This window comes from Pistacia vera, unplaced genomic scaffold, assembly GCF_008641045.1.
Source record: "Pistacia vera cultivar Batoury unplaced genomic scaffold, PisVer_v2 Contig290, whole genome shotgun sequence".
In the NCBI taxonomy this organism is placed as follows: Eukaryota; Viridiplantae; Streptophyta; class Magnoliopsida; order Sapindales; family Anacardiaceae; genus Pistacia; species Pistacia vera.
This window is the reverse complement of record NW_022196102.1, coordinates 761,347-770,497: the sequence shown is the minus strand read 5'-3', so window position 1 is coordinate 770,497 and position 9,151 is coordinate 761,347. Positions and strand designations below refer to the sequence as shown.

General features: G+C 36.6%; 1 pseudogene; it reads left to right on the top strand.

Moving 5' to 3' along the window:
- The first annotated feature begins 2,876 nt into the window (after positions 1 to 2,876).
- LOC116134699 lies at positions 2,877 to 7,109 on the top strand (annotated as a pseudogene).
- Positions 7,110 to 9,151: the final 2,042 nt, after the last annotated feature.

The window sequence follows — 9,151 nt, the reverse complement described above, 5'->3', positions numbered from 1 at the left end:
ATGAAAAAAATTAATTTGGGAACCAACAAAAGCAAGGATTTTTTTCTTGACTACAAGTAAAATAAAGGGGTGTATATTGTTAAAATATAAAGTAGAAGGGAACTAACAATATCTTACAAGTTTAGTGGGGTCATGACTCCCCACTGAACCCTTGGTGGCTCCTCCCCACACCTAAGGACAAATGACAAATCATACCCTCAACCTCTTTTTTGCTAGAATTCTTACTGTTACACTCCTTTACATACATATCTATAAACGGAATTACTATGAGGACCTAAAATTTTATCCAAGATATTCTTCATTAGAGCAATTTTCCTACTTCTCTGTTTGATTCTAAGTACAGGTCAAGCAACTATGATGGGTCATACAAACCACTCTTTGCTTACAGACAAGGCCGCTCTTCTGGCGTTCAAAAACACCATAAAATTTGATCCAAATTGTACGATAACTGGCTGGGGGACGATGTTGATGTATGCAGCTTCAGAGGTGCCAGATGCAACAAACACCATCACCGTGTAGCTCAACTTTTTCTGCCAGATTGTGGACTGACTGGACCGTTCTCACCCTTTCTTTCAAGTCTCACTGGCCTTCGAGTCCTAAAGCTCTTTAACAATCACTTTTCTGGAGTCATTCCACCTGAATTTTCCCACTTCAAGCACCTCCTTTATCTTCAGCTAGACGAGAACAATTTACAACGTCCCATACCAGAGTCCTTTGCTCTTCTTTCTAAACTCCGTACGTTTAACTCTTTCAGAAAACAATTTGACAGAAGCACTTCCACCTGCCTTCTTCCGCAACTGCGCTTCATTAAGAAATGTAGACCTGTCCCACACCTTTTCACTGGAAAACTTCCACAAGAAATAGTCCATATCTATGGTCCCTCAATTTATCCAACAATCAGTTTGTAGGACAGCTTCCTGCATCTTTGGTTAATACTTCAATATCTCATTTGGATGTGGGGAAAAATAACCTTTCTGGTGAGTTGCCTCCGGATATCTTAGGGAAGCTGCCTTCACTTAAATATCTCGTGTCATCATATAACAATATGATAAGTCATGTCGACAACAGCAACCTCGAGCCCTTCTTCTCCGCCCTGGAAAATTGCACAATCTAGCTAAGCTTAAGTTGGTTAGCATGGGCCTCGGAGGAAGATTGCCCAGTTCAGTCAGCCAATTTAAAATAACGAAAATTTTACTGCAAGAAAACCAGATCACTGGATCAATTCCTCCGAGTATAGCGCATTTTACCTATCTATTGTCATTGAATTTGTCTTTTAATCTTCTTGTTGAAGAGAAGATTGAAACGAGGTCATTTTGGGGATTAATGAAACACACGTTTTGATATTAATCTGTGTTGGATCCTTGTCGTTGATCCAACTCTAATCGGACGGCTGAGAAGCTTCACTGAGTCAACACTATAAAAGGGCAATGTACAATCATTTTCAATTTACGCGTTTTGTCTCTATTGAAGAACATTTCATTCTCGTTCTCTCTATTAGGGTTTCAGTTGATATGGGAAAATCTTTGTAACTTGAGTTGATAGGGTAATTTGTTAGTCAATCAGGAGAGCTATTTGCTCTTGTTCTTAGGGATTCCTGGTGAGTGTCTCTAGGATTAGTTACGGTGAGGATTTCTTGTAATCATTGAGAGTTTGATCGAGTTTGTAGTTGTTCTTGTTTGGATCTTGATCTAATAATTAGTGCAGCGAGCTCTCCCATTTCCGAAGCTCAACGTGGATGTAGCTTATCTAATTTGGATAAGTGAACCACGGTAAATTTGTATTGTGGTTGTTCTTGATTTTCTTGTGGCTTGTGTGCTTGATTGGTTTGTGCGTTTTAGTAATTTGTTACAACACTTCTGAATGGAAATATTCCAGCAGAGATTAGTTGGTTGTCGAAATTGGAGGAGCTTTCCTTATCACACTATCTATTCTTCGAAGAAATTCCAGTAGTATTGGTCAACTCCTGATGTAGCATGGAACAACATAGCAACAAACAAGCAAGCATAAGACAGCATAGTAGCGGACAAGCAACACCGAAGTAGCATGGGATAACCAAAGACCAGCAGATAAGCAAGACTAACGTGGCAATGGATAGCTTTTCTTAATTTTAATTTTATCATTATCATGTTCATTTAGATTTTGTTTCATTATCCAGCAGCTGGAGTTATCAAGTAGCTAGATTAAGACTATTTTCAATTTTTGTTATTATCAAGTAGTTAGAGTCTTGGTTATAGGTAGCCTTAAGAGCTATGTAATCAGGCATTCCTTATTTGAATAAGCATGGTTTTACTTTTTCTTCCATTCACGCTGGTGCTTGGAATAGTTTAAGGTTATTTTGCTAGTGCAAATATCCTATTTGGCTATTTTTGCTTCCAACGAATCTCTTCCGCTATGCCAACTCCCTAATCTGTGTTTGCTTGATCTATCATACGATAATTTCAGTGTTCCTATCCCAGAAGTATTGGAAATTTAGTTCGGTTGAATTATCTATTTCTCGACAACAATTTGCTTTCAGGATCAATACTACGAACTTTAGGACAATGCATAGATCTATACAAGCTAGAGTTATCCTACAACAGGTTGACTAGGAGACTTCCCCCAAAAATTTTGGGTATTCATGCAATCAGAATATTTCTAAACCTCTCTCATAATCATCTTGAGTAGCCATTGCCAATTGAGTTAGCAAACTGGAAAATTTTAAGAGATAGACCTTTCATCAAACAAATTTACTGGAAATATCTTTACTTAGATATCAAGCTGCATTGCATTGATGTTGTTAAATCTATCCCACAATTCTATTGCAGGGCACCTTCCAGATTCTCTAGGTGATGAAAAACCTGGTATCACTCGATGTTTCAGAAAACTACTTATCCGGTATGACCCCAACAAGCCTCAGCAAAATGTATACTCTTACCTTCATTAATCTTTCTTTTAACCAGTTTGAAGGTAGGATTCCCTCAGGTGGCATCTTTGATTCAGTAACAAATATGTCATTCTTAGGCAATCAAGGTCTCTGTGGCGTAGTTCTTGAGATGCTAAACTGCTCCCAAAAGCGGCATTGGTTTCATTCACATATGTATTTAATCAGATTCATCTCAATCATCTACATATCAGCACTCCTTACAACAATATGTTGTAAGCTTAAGTTTGACCTCATCAAATATTGATCTCAGCAAAATCTGAAACAATAAGAAGGCAAAAGACACTAGAGTTAAAGCAAAATTTCCCAAGAATTACTTACAGAGAGCTGTCAAATGCCACAAGGAGTTTGATGAGTAGATGCTAATTGGGACAGGCAGCTATGGACGTGTTTATAAGAGAAATCTTTCGGATGGAAGAGCAATAGCAGTCAACGTTTTGAATTTGCAATCTGGAAACCCAGCAAAGAGTTTTAACAGAGAATGTGAAGTTTTAAAGAGGATCTGCCACAAAAATCTAATAAGGATTATAATTGCATGTAGTCTACCTGATTTGAAGGCACTCTTTCTTCCTTATATGGAAAATAGAAGCTCAAATAGCCATGTTTATCTGGGGACAGTTAGAGGCAGTGGTCGGCCCAAGATTTTTGCCTGAGGGGGCCTCCGCGGCTCCACCATTGTGTGCCAAACAACTAGTGAAAACTTAAAAAAAATAGCAAAAACCACAAAAAACGAATCCATTAATGAAGGTTACAGATTCGGTCAAGAGGAAGAAACTTATAATATCGTAGCTGCTCATGGTTATTTTGGCCGATTGATCTTTCAATATGCTAGTTTCAACAATTCTCTTCTTTACATTTCTTCCTAGCTGCTTGGCCTGTAATAGGTCTACCCAATGCTCGATGCAGAGGCACATAATAGATCAATATGAACAACATGAGTTGTCCTGCAATAAAACCAGTTGTTGCTGATACCTTCTTCTCAGTTCCTTCTTTCATAACCCGAGCTCGGAGAAGGAAGAGATAAGAAGGCCCTATGGATAATGTGGTCAAAAATCCATAATAGAGTCTGACCACACCAACCAAATTGATTGTCTTCATGCATAAGGATACTAGATTGCCTAGTATAAAAGATTGAAAAATCATTACAAACCTCCCCTTTTTCTTTTCTATTTCAATTTTTGGATTATTATATGATGATTTTTCAACTTTTGATGATTTTTGAACTTTCCATATATAGAAATAGAATCAGATTGACTTGAAACTACATCTCTTATGTCAATGACACCAAAGCAATATTAAATGAATGGAATTGGGGTATGGATGGAATATAATGAAATAGAGCTGCTTTGAGGTTCCCTATGAAACGAGCATGGAACGAAGCCACTACAAAGAAGTTCTGAGAGTGACATAGGAAGCTTCGAGTTCATATGGGTCATAGGTTGAGAACATGAATTGAACTTTATGAGATAGAATCTCCCGCTGTTCCTCGGTAGCTCAATGGTAGAGTGGTCAGTTGTTAACTAACTGGTTGTAGGTTTGAATCATACTTGGTATGCTCCGAGTTCATTTCTATACTGAAGTTAGATTCGAAGTTCTGTTTCAAGAAGGGCTCAACACAGTTTTATAAATGTACTACCTGGAGACAGAGCCAAAATAGTCAAAATTGAAGTAAGTCATTATGGTTCAAATGGAGGGCGTATAATTTATAGGCTCCACAACAAGGATTCGAATGATTAGGTGATTTTTCAACATTCCTTTCATGAGGATACAAGTCACTATTCACAAATTGCAAGAAATATATTTTATCCCAATAAGTGGATTCATAATTCAGAACTATGAAAATAAGGCCTTCGTTTGTAAAATTTGTGAAAATGTCGACTGATCCGTAGGAGAGGAAGCATTATAGTAATTTGTTCCAACCTGAAATATAAACAAAGACAAGGATAATCTTTCGAAAAGGGACTCTCTAAAGGAACCGATGAACAAATCAAAATAAAAGATCTATTTTGACATGAAATGGATATATCCATATATCTGACTTCAAAGGAAATAATACAATATCAAGAATCTGAAAGGAAATAATGCAATCACAATACTTTCCTACTTGAATAAATCTATGAGAAGTAAAACCTTGAGCAAACGTGTTGAAAATAACATCTAATTCACAAGAAAAATTTTACGTGGAAAAATCTCTTCAATGTGAAGAGAGCAAAAAACCACGAGAATCTAATGATCTACTTAAATCCAATATAATCAAAAGAGTTTACAACAACCATAATCCACAAAAAATATTTCACACAAATTTCTTATTTGTCCTCTTTTTTTTTTCTTTTAATTTTATTTTATTTTTGGCTTTCAAAGATTATAATATAAATTTTCATGACTTTGATCAGAGCTAGCCTAAGCTAAAGTCAACCAAAACTTAAATTAAGTCAACGTTTGCATTCACTTTTGATATGAATTAATTAAAAGAAGGGGGGGGGGGGGGGGATTTTCTTGATATAAACATAAATAGTAACTCAAATTTCTTTAATAATTTTGTGCAACTAAACAGTGATATTTGAAATGCAAGAAAGTGCTGGGTGAAGGGTGAAGAATAACGTCCACTGAAATATAGTTAAGGATTAATTTGGGAAAGCATGAACATTCTTAGACACAAAACACAAAATAAACTCATAAGATCTATGCCTTTTTTCCATCAAATTAGAATAAAAAAGTTACAAAAAAAAAAGCATGATTAAACCCTAAAATAAACTGAATTGACATGAGCAATACACATACCTAAAACTGATAAAACAAAAAACAGAGCTAATTGTGGCACCTTGAGTAGTGAAAGCTTCAATAATTTTAGTTTTCAAAAGTTTTAAGAGTGAATAGCATAAGAAAAAGAATGATAGAGTAAAGAATTTTCAGGATAAAATCATAAAAAGCAGTTGGAGTCGTGGAGAGAGTTTTAAACTTTTAATATGATGTGGGCTTGAAATATATATATTAATAGCAAGTTTTTTGTGGGCCTAGATATATGTATAATAGTTCTCATTTTTTAAAAAATCTTAGGGTAGGCTTGGATATATATATTACCAACAATTTTTTGTGGGCCTATATAAGCAATTTTTAAAAAAAAAAAAAATGTGGGGTAGGCCCTCAAAGGGGCTGGGTCCACCCTTGGTTGGGGTTTCAAACTTAGACTTGTCTCTCATCGAGAGAGTGAATATTTGTAGTGATATAGCTGAAGGAATGGCCTAGCTTCATCACCATTCTCCTGTTAGAGTCATACATTGTGATCTTAAGTCAAGCAATGTTCTTATCATCGATGAAATGACAACTCTAGTTTCTGATTTTGGGATTTCTAGGTTGATCACGCCAGTTGGAGTGGAAAATGTTAGGGACATTGAGAACATGGGAAGCTAGACTGCTAATATGTTATGTGGATCTATTGGATACATAGCACCAAGTACAAACGCCTTTATTCCTTCTGCCTCAAAAACACAATACAGAAGGAAAACAATGTCTTAAAACTGAAAATTATATTGAAGTATTGTCAATTGAGAAGTTTTTAACTCATACAAACATCAATATTTTGCACATTTTGGATTCATTTTCTCATTGATAAGGCACACAATATGAACCCACAAAATGTTCAATATTACCATGGCATCAAATTCACACAATAATATTTGGACAAGCCTCATTTATCAGGGTAAAATTTAATCAACAATCAATGCACTTTCTTATATTTTCAATTTTTCCTTGGAAAAACAAATTAGTGAAGTCATTGTTTGAATTTTCATGTGTAGAATATGGATTTGGATCTAACATGTTGACAAAAGGAGATGTTTACAGCTTTGGAATCCTAGTCCTTGAGATGGTGACTAGAAAAAGACCGATAGACAATATGTTTGGTGGTGAGCTAAGCCTGCACGAATAGGTGAAGACTCACTACAATGGAAGAATGGAAAAAGTTATTGACACCTCATTGGTGAGAGCTTCAAGAGACCAGTCCCCTGAAGAAAGAAGAATATGGCACGTTGCAATAGAAGAATTGATCGAATTGGATATTCTATGCATGCAAGAATCTCCTTCCACAAGGCCTACAATTCTAGATGCAGCTGATGACTTGGATCGCCTCAAGAGATACCTGAGTGGTGACACATTTCCTCCTTTCTTGGAATTTATTCTTCCACTCTAGGAGATGACTAACAGCTCGCCATGTTTCTTGTTGTTAAAGCAAGTGATATCTTGCTGGAAGAATGATAATACAATCTGCATGCCTATGCGATCTGAAGCTTATAATCAAGTGTGCAAGCTAAGGTGAATGTGAGTTGTAGATAGACGTGATCGGTAACAACCTGAAGAGCATGTGACGTAAAGGGCATGTGAATGGAAAGAAGTGAATAGGAGATAATGCAACCTGGAAGCAATGCAAGCAAGAATCCATGTCATCAAATGTGCATGCAATCAGTTGCATTATGCGACCTGAAAGTGGTCGATGGTTCAGAGCCAATCTAGAAGGTGTCAGTTCCTCAACTACCCGAAGTGGTTTAGTTGACTTTTGGGGATGTTAAGTTTGACAGATTTTGTATTAGTTATGAATGTATGGCTTTGTAATAATATCTTGTAAATATCTCTGCATAGTTAGTATGTCCATGATGTCAATGATGACATCAAATGCTTGCATATAATCTTTTGATAAAGTTAATAAAAAAGTTGACAAGTAAAGAAAGACGAAATATCCAGCAAGCATTCTATCTATAACTAAAACTTGCATTCTTTTCCCTTGTATTCTCTGGCTTGTAAACCAACATTTGGTATCAGAGCCCAAATTCTCTGTACCGAGATTCATCCTTCACACATACCCTTCAACTTCTTTCAAACATAAAAACTCCCCAGTTTATAAACACATACCTGTCTTCATGGCTTCAAGTTCAGCTTCACTCTTACCACCAGTTTTCAATGGAGAATAGTACTATATGTGGGCTGTTAAAATGAAAGTGTTGTTGTGAGGCCAAAGTCTCTGGCAATATATTATGGAAGATAAGCAACCACCTCAACTGGGACCAAATCCCACATTGAACCTGATCTGACTCCATGAAGAAGAAGCAACAAAAGCTCTAAGAGCTTTATTGCACATACACTCGGTTGTTACAAATCAAGTTTTCACAAGGATTATGGCTTGTGAGACAACGAAAGAAGCTTGGGATAAGCTTAAGGAGGAGTTTGGTGGAAGTGACAAAATCAAGAATATGCATGTCCTGAATCTAATAAGGGAGTTTGAGATGTTAACAATGCAAAAGTCTGAAAACTTTAAAGAATACGTGGATCAACTGATGAATGTGGTTAACAAAATCAGACTAGCTACTTGGCAAAGAGTTGACGAATAAGAGAATAGTAAAAAAAGGTGCTGGTGAGTCTACTAGAGAGATTCGTGTCCAAGATCAAGTCTCTTGAAGATTCGAAAATCTATCCCATATTACCCTTACAGAGCTTGTCCATGCCCTACAAGCTCAAGAACAAAGAAGGCTGCTGAGATAAGAAGACAACAATGAAAGAGCCATGATGGCTTCATATAAAGGGGAATCAATTCAGGGAGGGTATAAGAAGCCTGCTGGAGAGAGAAAGAGGAAAGAAAAGGTGAACAATCAATGGGGCAAGAATGCTGGGATGAAAGGATATCCACTATGTCGCCATTGTAAAAAGATGAACCATTCGGGGAATAGATGCTGATTCAGACCTAACATTTAATGTGGGTCGTGTAAGCAATTCAACCATATTGAGAAGGTTTGCAAGAACAAAACAAACTAGCCTCAACAATCAAGCTCAAGTGGTCAAAAACCAACAACAAAATCAAGATGGGGAACAGTTGTTCATGACCTCTTGTCATGCAACTCAACACCGGGTCAGAAACATGGTTGATTGATAGTGGTTGTACCAACCACATGACACTAGATCTCACCAACTTCATGGAACTGGATCGATCATTCCATTCCAAGGTGAAGATCGAAAATAGAGAGTTCATAGAGGTTAAAGAAAGGGGTGAGGTTTCCATTCAGACTCTAATGGGTACAAAACACATTGCTATTATTTTGTACGTGCCAGAAATCAGCCAAAGTTTACTAAGTGTTAGACAAATGCTAGAGAGAAATTATTCTTTGCACTTCCAAGATAGATCATGTACGATAGTAGACAGTAAGGCTAGTGAATTAATGAAAGTAAAGATGATGGGAAAAAGCT